Raw genomic sequence first — 12,821 nt, forward strand, 5'->3', positions numbered from 1 at the left:
GGAGTTTTTATGATTTTTGTAAATGAAAACATAGCTCGAACTTCTCCTCAAATGGTACTCTCAAATCGCTCAATGGTGTTCAACCTCACCAAGGCTTTGAAAATTTGCCTTTGTTTTCCATCCTACTCCTAAGGCTTCTTTTTGGTGGAGCTGTAGGTATGGAGGGTATAAAAACAAACTTGCTTCCCATATTTTGCTAAGTCAAAAACCAGATCCAAAGGATAAACAAGTCATAAACCTTGATCAAGACGTGCAAGTGTGTGGTAATATATTTTTGGTGGATGGTGGATGAACTCCTTTGTATGAATCATCTCCCTCTTGTTTCTTTTTCTTTTTCTTTGGATAGGGGCTATCTGTTTTTTCTTCTCTTTTTTTCTCTTTTTTTTTGACATGCCTTGTGGGCATGTGGCATACCTTCTTTGGGTATGCATCTTTTATTTTGAACATGCCAAAGCATGTGGCATACCATCTTTGGGTATGCATCTTTTATTCCTTTTTGCATAGCCCCATATCCTTTGTCTAACTTTATGAGAGAGATTTCATACGGTGACATGGAGTTTTTATTCGGTGGATGTATGAGTCGATATATTGCTAACTTCCAATGTAGAAAGTGTAGTATGTGGTAGTGGACGTGTATGTGATCTTGATCATGGGAGTATGAAATGAATCTCACTAAGAGTCACAACAATTTGACAAAGCTCAATGAGTAAACAAGTTGCATATGTGGAAAGTTTATATCATAGAACACATTTGGCCTTGGTAGGAATTTTCACCAATGAGGAGAAGTAAGGCTATTGATTTTATGTTTTATCAAGAAAGGTAAATCTCCAAGAGCTTACATAGAAAAGATAGGATTTCTTTAGTCTTACCATATCTCACTTCACAACAACTTAGTGACATGTTTTCCTAATAGAGATGTATGCACATGTAACAAGTGTATGAACTAGGAATAAAGTTTATTCTGGCCAATCTTTATAAAGTTAATTTGAAAGTTTGGCAAGATTTATTTCATGTTGTAAGTTTGATTAACATGTACAACACTTTTAGGGCATAATCAAACTTTATAGGAGCAAAACATGGGTGAGAAAATGGTGTGCAAACCAGTGTGCCTGCGAGTTGGCATAGTAGGGTCGGGTTCCCCCACACTTGATTTTTATGTCATTTGACACTAAAAACCAAGGGCGGATGTTAAAGCTTCTCCGTAACGTGAATTACTGCACCCATGATCCTAGACATCATTCGTCCTTCATTCCTGTAATTGTTAGTGGCAGAGAATACCCGAAGGGAACTTGTCTAGCACCAAGATTAAGTTTATTATTATGGGAGATAAGGGAGGTTATTGTTATATTCTAAAGTAGTTTATTATTATTTTTATTTTATTATCATTTTTTTATTTTGAAAGGATGAAGATTTTTTTTCAAATATATTGATGCATTTCCAAAAAAAGATTTGAAGTTAAGAATGCATCAGAAGTTTGATAACTACCGATTTACCTTCGGCAAGGGCTTACCATTTTAAGTCTGTTGAGCAAGATTTCTCCATTTGGATTTAGCTTGAATGCTCGTTATCCAGTCCCGGAGATGTGGATCTAGATCATTGCACTTCTTGCCTCCGTCATGCCATCGTGATATTTTTTATGTGGTTTTTGGCTTGGCGGGTGCATGATATTTTTTTCTTTTTTTATTTTTTTAAGGTTTCATTCAAAGCTCAAAAAATGAATTTTGATCTACCTACATTTGAATTCATCTCAACAGACTTACCTTATAGTTTTGAGAAATTCCTGCAGGGGTTAGTCCAGGCATGCATCCAATGTCTATACTAGCAGCTTTGGTTCAATTAATCAAATTAAACTCCATGTGCAATTTGATTAAGGTAGGCTTTTAACCCAAGCACCACGCTTAATTTAAAAGCCTATGGAAGTATGTGCAGTACTCCCAAACTGAAGCACATTAGAATAGGAAAAGGTAGCATGAAAATGATAGATTTGAGATTGATTCAAATGGTTGTGCGAACATTGAATGATGGATTAGAGAACCATTTTTTTATATGCAAAATAGTGTAAACGGGGTGGATGAAATGCATTTAAACAAACATGCCATGGTTTCAAAAAAAGAAATTAAATGAGTGATGAGATGCATGAAGATCTAGGCTTCAGCTTTTGCTCGTAGCATCGACCATCAAGCGAAAACACCATATCGACTGGCATAGCCAACATATGATGCCGAGATGGTCCCGTTTAACATCCGTCTACTACGAAGCTAGACTAGGAGCATCGAATAGATAGATAACAATAAAATTGTCATCTACCGAGACTAGGCATGGCGCCCGAAAATAGCTCAAAGACTAGGAGCCACCCGAGGAAAGCACTAGATATATGATGAATTAAAAACATGCAGTGGTGAAAATAAACTTGGGAACCAAATGTTTTTGGATTGGTTCTCTTACCTTGATCGATTCAGCACTCACAATTTATGATTGAATTGTGAGTGATGCAATGTAGTCGTTCCGTCACATATGATGGTCTTATTTTCTCATGACAGCGATCTTCTCTCCACCTACATAGAGCAGGGTGTGGTTTGATTATTCATGAAAGATTAGGCACCATGGGCTCGTAAAGATACTCTTTTTTTTATATGTCTACAAAAGCTAGTGGTAAACTAGGCTAGCAGATATCAAGGTAAATATCAAAATCTTTAGGCCAATTGCTTCCCCGGCAATGGCGCCAGAAAGCTTGTTGGCATTTGTTAACGCAAACAGATAAATCCGCAAGCGCACGAATGCCGTTGTAGCTTTCACCCAAGAGTATTCCAGGATATCGAATTTATCCTCAGGGAAGCAATGGTTAAAGAAGTTGATAAATAGCCATCACGTAAATGCTAGCTAGTATACCGACTAGAGTAATATGGGGTAAGAGATGGAATAAGAGTTTTGGATAAGTGACACATAGGAGAACTCCGGGATAAGATAGCAGAGCAGACAAGCAAAGCTAGGAGGTCAACGAGAGAGGTCAAGGCTCCTATTTACTTCTCCATTACTGTGGTTCTACTCTGGTTCAAACCAAAGGGGTCAACTAAGCAAAGGTCTAACATAGCAATCACACATTGGCACATCGAGGCGACGGTACCTTTCCGATCCTCGAAAAGACTGGCAAGGGGTGATCGGGGTCAGGCTGCCAACAGCCCTACGAAACACCAACCCAAACGTGGTGGAATACAAAGGCCTTGTCGGAGCTGTCACCTCCGGGGCTACCACAACTATCCGTGGGGTTGGGCGCAACCTCAGGTAACCGATAGTATGGACACCACATCTACACTATCGATTACTACACTAGCTGCATATGACAACTAGAGCATTCGGTCAAACGGAGATCCCATGCCAAAATATAAACACTACACTTAACCATGCTTGACTAACACACTAAGGTATGAAATAGATAACCATGAAGTCATTTCAGTAAATAGAGAAGATAAGCATAAAGCACTTGAATCTTACAAAGGGGCCGAGATGCCAGACTTCCGAGGACTCTTCCGAAACCTTGCACTACTCTCCCTAACTCCCAACTCCAACTAGTACTACTCTACTACATCTTGGAATGGTGGTGTTGCTCCTTGGTGGTGTGTGTGTGTGTGTGTGTGTTATGAGGGGGTGAGGGAGGCCCCCTTTTATAGCCCAAGAAGGTCGGTTCCCACCAGAATTAAATATAGAAACACTGGGCACTACCTTCAGGAGGATAAGGACGATCTTCCTGCCAAAGATGAGGCCGATGGGCCCCTGTGGTTCGGCCGGCCCATGAGTGGCGTCGCTCGCGCCGCCTTTCGTCCTGGACACTACCAAGTGGGCCCCCAACTTGTGTATGTCGGTGCCGGGGCTTTGTACGTTAGTTTTCTATGTCAAATGGGCCTCTTTTGGAAGTGTAACGTAGGCTGCAATGTTTTGTATATTTCTGTTGTGTCTTCTGTGTGTTTTCATGTTATTCCCGACTTGTGTGCCTGCAAACCAAAAATCACCAAAACTCATGGAATTCGTTAGTAATAACTCCTACCACTACTGTTGATGTTCATTCTTCATGTCTTTATGCAGGAGTTGACGGCATAAATTTTGCTCTTAAGGACCGTCAACAATACCTGAACGTCGGGGAGTATGCTAACCGAGAAGCAGCTTCACGGCGGACCGACAGGGCTGTCACCACCTGCGGTCTACCCCAGTCACACTATGGAGCACCGTCATATCCGAAGGATCCCGCATACTCGGGCACCATGCCCGCATATGAGGTCACTACCCTAGCACCCCCGGGTCCCCCACCCTTCGGATGGACAGGTAAGATGCTAGAGCAAGCCCAAAAGCACAACGAACCGATATCCTTACCCAGATCATTTGGTCTGATCAAGCAACTAGTATAACTTGATAAAGCATAGATCAAGGCTAAGCAAGCCACTAACATAACAAGATAACCAAGAATGAACTCAATATGAATAGCATAACGAAAGTCGGAATACAAAGCCATACCAGAAGCCGAGGATTGCTCGCTAACCCCGAGGACGACTAGATTCGCTAAGGAGATGAAGTACTAGCCTAGCCCCACTATCCTAAGGAGTACAAGTCACAACTGAGTGTGAGAGAGAGGCCTTCAAGTGGTGTGTGTGGTGAGAGTTGTGGGAGGCCCCTTTTATAGCTTGAGAGGTCGGTTCCCGACATCTCCTTATATGAAACATGCCAAACCACCATAGGGAGGATAAGATCAGGCTTCCCGCCAAAACTCAGCCTCATTGGCTGACAATTGGGGTCGACCGAACCCCCCTTGCCGCCTCTGGCCACCGTCCTTCTCTGGTACACTGCCTGGTGGGTCCTGATGTCAGATGGTCGGTGCCGGGGCTTGGTTGGTCAGTTTGGTCTGCTTTGTCAGCCTCCTTTGCTTGTGTTACACAGGATGCGATCGTCTGTGACTTCTGTCTACATATTCGTCATGTTTTTTTCTTATTCCGGACTTGTGCTCCTGAAATCATAAATCTTCGAAAACAACTATGGAGCTAGGTTAGTGATACAAATATGTGAGTACGAGGTACAATTTTCCTTCTTTTATGAGTATAGTTGACGGTCATATTTCGCACTTAACGACCGTCAACACCGGCCGGCCTGGGATTTCCACCAAATTCGTCCATCCAAAATTCATTGTGTAGTGGATGGGTAGCATAGACTAGCCACACTTGGTTTCACTGAATTTGATTCAGTTTGCTTCGAGTTGTGGTCGTCCAATCCATGGTGGAAGCCTTCCGGTCGTATCCTTTGTATTTGCTTGTATATCCAGTACATAGGGGTCCATTGGAGGGTCCCTAATGGTCTTGTGGCAAGTTATAATGTGCTTGGCAAGGGTGTGGGACCGGCCAGCCTTGTCCAGGCCGGCCGGCCTATGTCAGGCCGCCCGGCCCGGCAGGGCCGCGTCGGTGATTTTCCCGGAGGCATAACTTTTTCGTCCGGACTCCAAATTGGGTCATACAAGTGTCCATTTTGATCATATCGACGAGCTCTTCAACATGGCAATGTCAAATTTATCATTTGACAATATTCATGGTGGTGTCATCTTATATCCATGTTTCGCAATCCTTGCATATGCTCCATTTAGTGTTGTTTCTTGCATATTCTGAGCATAATCCTACAAAACACCTCAAACCAACAAAACTTGTGAAATTTATTAGTTTAAAGCAAATAATGCATAGAAATATGTTTATACTCACTTTATTTACCGAGAAGGTGGTGGTCGATGTTGTCATTATCGACCACCAACAACGACCCTTCCTAAAAGACGTCAGAGCTAGGATCGATGTTGGGGCTTGAGAAATCCAGTTTCGCATTGGAGTCGACAACATATTCTTTAAATTCCTCTACAGGAGAGAGCAGAGGTTTGTGTTCCAGCAGGCTCACGATGGGAGCCTGCTCTGAGGTTCACCAGAACCCCAGCCTGAAGAACCTACGGCCACATGATCCAAGAGAAGATGTGCAAAGAAAGTGTGGCATAAGGTTGTGAGTTCGTCCTCGTCCACTTCTCCAAGACATGACAAACAATGGTAAGAAAAGCAGGAGAAAGGTCCCGCTCATCGAACTCAAAACAATGAGACCTTGCCGAAGGTAAATCGGCACGTATCTCATATTTGATTTCCGCCAATTTTGCTTTTCTCGACTTTTTGATTTTTCCCACTGCATATTTGAATTTTCAAAATACTTTTGCATGCTAGAATCTTCTCTAGCACTTTTTCTGTATTTACAAAAATCCAAAAATATTTCTGAGCATTAAAATCCTTTGAAAAATAATCTTGAACATCATTTCAAAGCCAAGTTAGAGAGGCAGTAGGCATATGACCGTTTCGAAGCAAATAATCTTGAAAAATGCATATGACCGTTAGAGAGGCAGTAGGCCCTGGCTGTCAGTAGGGTGGGCCACCTAGACTTCGGCCGAACGCTAGGGTCGGCCGGCCCCTTGCCAACATCTAGTGGGCCCACCTTTCTCCAACAGTCACTAGCCATTGAGGCTTGTCTCCTCCAATGGTGCCCGGCCATTCTCTCTTTAAATAGAGGCCGAGGAGTGAGTGTTGAGCTCTCACACTCAACTCTCATTTCACTAACTCCCTCTCAAACTCTCTCAAACTTTGCTCTCGGGTTTTCATTGGATTTTTCCTCGAATTTGATTTCAAGAAACCTCTCTCACTCTCATTTCTTTGCTGCAAGAAAAAAAAGGCTACAACTCGCGGGTAAGAACATTCATTTTGATTTCACTAACATAACCTGTTTCGAGTTGTACGTGTTTGTTTTCGTCCATTCATGAAGGGCATAGGGCGGAACATTTCTGGCGCATTCAAGAAGATGACGGGTGAAAGTTCATCCCATTCTCGGGGTGGTTCAAGCTCGCACACTCCCGAACCTACGCCGACACCAAACATGATGGACTATGAAGAAGAAGAACAACACGAAGAAGTGCAAGCCGAACAGCAAGCCGAGGCCATGGAAATTGATGAAGATGACGCTCCCTACCTCGACTTGCAAGATGATCATGAACGACAAGGCTACGCCATCCTAAAGAATTGAAGCTTCGTCCACACCCGAGCCTTCGATCTGAAACTCCTCATCAAAACAGGTATGTACGAAGACTTCACTAATGTTTGGCTTGCAATTGGATGAGATAACTTTGTTCCCGTTGAGGAGTATGGTTCTCGACTCCTCACCATCCAATTTCTTTGCACTCTTTGGGAGGTGGAAAACGAGATTTATTTTAGACTTTTCAGGAGAGAGTATTTGCTTTCTTGGAAAACTTTTGCTGGCCACCTCGATTTAAAAAAATGCTGGCCGATTTCTCTTGAGCAATCTTGCCGCGGTTTTAATCGTCATGAGTTTTGGGGCCAGATTTCAGGTCAAGTTGTCCATGGTAAGTTTGCACCTTGGTGCAGCGATATTCATATCCAACTCTTCAGTTGATGCACAAGTGGTTAGCCATCACTCTCTTCCCAAGAGATGATGTCCGACCCATGCGCAACAATGAATTGCTCATACTATATGCCATGGTCAACAAGATCAAAATCTCCCCCGCGCAAGCTTTGGTTAAGCAATGGCTTTTGAATTTCAAGATGACGGGTCCTATTGAGTTTACTTCTTTGATTACTCGTATCGCTACACGTGTCAGTGCCTTAGAGGGGAATTTATTCCTTTCATTGAGGGCGACCACACGTATATCGACGAGGCCTATTCGATCCAAGGTCACACACTCAAAAAAGGGCCAAATTACTCTTTGATTTTTCTTCTTCTTGGGCTATACGAATGAGATTACACTACCCAATGCGGAGTTCCATTTGTATAATTGCCGTTCACTAACCATCCCTCTCGTTCCACGAGAAGGGGGCCGTAGGCATAGCACTTCTGGTTTGCTTGGCAGGATGACAAGAAGCAGGGCCAGAAGGGAAGTAGCACCGACACCACCGTCTCAGCAGCCACATCACTCATATCAGCATGAGGCAGGTGGTCCGTCATGGCACAATGCTAGCACTGAGGAGCGGGCACGGCAGGCACCAGGCCATCGGTCCACTAGCTCCAGCTCTAGCGGAGCCCCGAGCCTCACTAGATGGACAGCCTCGTCCCGAGGGTTCGGCGCCATCACTCGGCAGCTAGGAGAGATGCGGGTGCAGAGTGAAAACATTCAAGACACGCTGCACTAACACATCGAGACATCACAAGCATGGCAGCGTCACACAGGCAAGAGACTCCACGACATGGAGCAAAGGCAGCTACAGCACCAGGAGGAGTGGAGAGCCTACTGCCATTAGACGGGTTTCAACCCCGACCAGCAGTAGTGAGCCTGAAGCTAGCTTGGGGGAGGAATCCCACAAGAGGTAACTTATATCATGTATCTTTACTGCTTTCCAAATCTTGCATGAAACTAATAAAAATTTGCAAAACCTAGAAAATCCATAAAAATTTGCATAACTAAAAACAAATAAAAATTTGCAAAACTTAGAAAACACCTAAAATATTTCTTTAATATGTGTAGTAAGCATGGTGTGAGTTTTCCTTGTTGAGATGATGAATAGTTGCTCTGTTAATTTTCTTCAGATGCTTAGTTACAACTTTATGCTCTACCTAGTTTTGAGTTCGTTTGCTAAAATTCAAACCTTAAGCTTGAAACATGTGGGTAGCAAAAGCATGATCCAAATCTAAGTTGTTGCGAGCTATGATATGGTTAAGTAGAGTTGCTATGATCTTCTCCAATGTGATGCTTGATATCCGGAGTATTGTTGATGCTCCTTACCACCCCCGATTTATATACCGCAAGCGCACGGTTTCGTGTAGCTTTTCCCTTAGAGTATTCCCCCAAGGTTTATCAATCCACGGAACCAAAGAGACAAGAAACAATCTACTAGCATAGAGATTCCTTTGTGTTGAGATGGTGAAAACGAATCTAATCTACTAAAAACATGACAAACACCGAAGGTAGCAAGAGAAAGTTAGAGATTACCAATCTAGATCACTTAGATCATGCATATGTTGTAATTCCAGCTAGATAAAGTGAAGTAAGATAGATGTGAATCTCAATGAAAAACCTCTTTAAACCCAAAATCTCTAATCCGATCCCTCGATACTCTGCCTACTCTGTGGAGACGGCATGTCACGACGCCCCCCTTTTGAACGAAATACCCTGAAGCAAGTCGAACCCCCTTTGGTAGTTCCCTCATGAACCTCTAGCCACCATGACTACAAGATCTTGCTAAGCAATCTATCTCGATAATAGATCTAGGATGAAGCGAACCCAAAGAAAAGAACGAAATCGAAAGAGAGAACATGGTCGCTAAACATTCGGAATCACAAATAACTTCACCATGAATGATAGTACATCACAAGATCACAACCGGAGCCCTACCTTGATCTCGATGATCCTAGCTCCGGAACTCCGATGTGGTCTTCCTTGCAAGGTTCCCACGTCGGCTAGGGCGAACCCTAGACAACTAGCACGTCCCTCGGCTCTCCGAGAGGTGTCCCTCTATCTTCTCTGCTCCTTGGCGTCGTCTCCCGAATTGATCTCTGGGTGAACCTTGGGGAGGGGTCTTTAAATAGCCTCAGGGAACCCTCGGTCAAAGGGGAGGTCGAACCGACCTAAAAAAGGGCTGGGCCGGCCGGCCCAATGAGCCTAGTCCGGCCGGCCTGTCACTTTCCTTCGCCGGCTCGTGTTCATCTTTCTCCCCAAGTCTCCTAGAATCTTCTAGAGTTTATGTCTTTCACGATTGCACCCCATTAGATGTCGTTATCTTCGAGATTTCTTCGAGGAGAAGGATAGGATGGAAAATCCTTCCTTAAATATCTCTTTGCTTTGCTTAGCCCCGAAGTATCTTGATCTTATCTTGTGGGCTTTGTCTTTTGGGCTTCATTGGAGGGTGGATTGCATGAACGGGCCTCTAATCATCATGGCCTTCGATCCTTTATTCGGGATTTGGCCTTCGTCTTTCTTCGTATCATCGCGTGATCGTGGGCCTCGCCATTTCATGCTCCAAAATTGTTCAAAAACCTGCAAAAACGAAGTACCTCCAAAATATATGTGCAAACGTGAAAACGACCAATAATTGGGCCGAGGTTAGGATGGTTAATGATTCTGATATTAAATTCATGCCATTATCAAAGTTAAACAGGGGATGAAATGGATACTTAAGGAGCGCCAATATTCCCCCCATGCTTAAACCTTGCTCGTCCTCGAGTAAGTCTTTGATAAAAATCAGCGCTGCCTTTTAGTGTCCAATCCCTGCACTTGATCATACACGAGAAAACACAATGCTCCCAAAAATATTTTGCAGTTAATAGTTCAAGTTGTAACCAGCTTTTTCAATGTGGAAGGTAGATACAAGTTAAATGCTTCCCCACAATTATTAAGCACATGCTCTCAAAATTAAACAAGTCTCAGAATTAAGAAAGTAAGTTCCATAAGTAATGCTAAACCAAGATCAATAATTCAAACCTCATTGCAATTTGCTCATGGAAACTCTCAGCTCATCTTGTCTCTCAAACTTGCTAGAACTCTCTCCTTTCTTTATCTCATATGTATGTGTGAGGCTTTATCTGGAGCTCTGGAAAGGTTAGTCCTAACAAAAGATATTATAATCAAGATATTATCAAAATAAGAAATACTTCTTATGGATTTACCGAGACTCGTCAAAAAGACCATTGGAAAATAATTTCTTTGTGGAGAGGGAGAGAATGGAACACACACTTTAGATGGTGGAGATGTGCAAATGGCAATGGTTGATCCCAAGGCACGACTGAAGTCCTTGTTATCGGATTGCACTTGGTTGGAATAATTGAGTATAGAATAATCTTCAAAGTACTTGGAGTTTAATGAAGCTAAAGGAATTAAGGAGCTTTTCATCATCATTCATTTTTTATCTTTTCTCTCTCCTCTTTTTTTTCTTTCTTTCTTTTTGCTCCTCAGAACCATTGGCAACACAATGCACTTACTCCACCTCCCCCCATGCTTGAACTTTTGCTTGTCCTCAAGCAATGAAGTGATGATAACTTGATGGAGTGAGTGCACAAAACCTTTATCAATTCTCTGGACTCAACTTTGGAATTCAATGGAGCATCTCCTCGTGAAAGATTGAAGCCAACAGAGGAGGAAAAAGAGCAGGCCGGCCGGCCTAAGGGTGTTGAGCCGGCCGGCCTACTGCCTGTAAGCCTCCACTTCTTCGGATTTTTCTTCCGCGAACTCTTTGATGCTTCCCAAGCTTATGTTTTACTGAATTTTGCTCTTGATTCCACTGTTTTGCCGTCGAAATAAATATATACTCAATATATAGGTTGTGGTCAAGGAGGTGTTTCACAAAAAGATGTTTTTGGTTAAGGGTGGATATCTAGCGAGGTTTGCGAAGTTCCCGGTATAGAAACTCACAATGCATGGATAGAATGGCTAGCAAAAGAGAGGTACGCAAAAATACGGAATGGTCAGCTTCTTAGTCTCGTACCAAAGAAGATAAATCCTAAATTAATTCACCTGAAAATAATTCTTGCTCTATGGTTTGTTATGATATATCATTTAGGCTTGTAGAAGGGTAGAGCAATTGCAAAGGGTATCATTGACAAGGTTAGCTCATAATTCAATCCAAAATAAATTTTCCTTCACAAGCTTAAGTAAGAGAGCAAGAGTAAAAGATATGGGTCTTAATTTATCATAACCTCCACAATTGAATTAGCCGGCATTTAATTAATTTTCAGATCATGTTAGAGAGAGCATTAGTTTAATCATGCATAAACCAAGCACAAGAAATTAGACAAAGCGGCAACGATCATCATATTTTATCATGGTACAAACTTTCTATCATCATTACTAACCATAACATTAAAGCGTAGGTGATGCATTTATTTATCATAGTGATGAAAGCAAAAGAAAACAAATTGCACACATGCTGAAAAATAAATAAAACAGAAAATTGCTACGCACACACAAGCTTGCACACATGCTGAAAATAAATGAAAAGAAATAGAAAATCCAAACCACACGTGCGAGCATTTTATTCATGGTCTTGCCGTTGATCAATCTCCTTGATTGGCACTTGCGTTGTATCCTTGGTCATAATACTACTGAAATGCTCCTCCATTAAATTGTTCCGGTGGTGCCAGGCCTAGAAGTCCCATTTGATATGCAATTCCCGCAGTTCCATCTTCTAGTTGGGTTGTATGCCTCTGGATGGCGTCTATATCTTCCATGTTTCTTCTCGCATAGGCACCCATGATTCTCATTCCTTGTTCCGGTTGAGGGAGGTCAAAATATTGTGCTCCAAATGACGGGTCGGGCATCTCTCCTTGATATGACGAGGGTGGGTAGCCGTAGTTGCTAAATGGTGGGGGTGCTGCCGCAGCGTGCCCCCATGCTTGTTCTTGGCTTCCTTCCCATTGACTCGTCCATCCTTGTGGGTATCCCTGTCCACTTGATGCACCTTGAAATTCATTCCTCCAATAAGCGGAACTTGGCGGTGGAAGGTTTACTTCCAAGTCTTCTTGTTGTGCTGATGCCGATGTCCCTTCAATTAACCTTCCTCTTTTTGATTTCTTCACTTTTTTTCCCATATTTTCAACTCGCCAATCAGTCCTGCCTCTTGCAAATAATTTCAGCCTTTGATCGGGGAGGGAAATATCCATCTCAGAAATAGTGAATCCTTTCTTTTCATCCCCTCCGATATAATGACCTTGCCTCAAATGATCAATCCCAATATCTCTTCCCGGGACATAAAACTTTTGGATCACTCGTAACCTCGGATTCATGGCTCGGGCTATCACTGTGAGATAACACCCTGAACCAACTT

Source organism: Panicum virgatum, chromosome 8N (genome assembly GCF_016808335.1).
Source record: "Panicum virgatum strain AP13 chromosome 8N, P.virgatum_v5, whole genome shotgun sequence".
Taxonomy (NCBI): Eukaryota; Viridiplantae; Streptophyta; class Magnoliopsida; order Poales; family Poaceae; genus Panicum; species Panicum virgatum.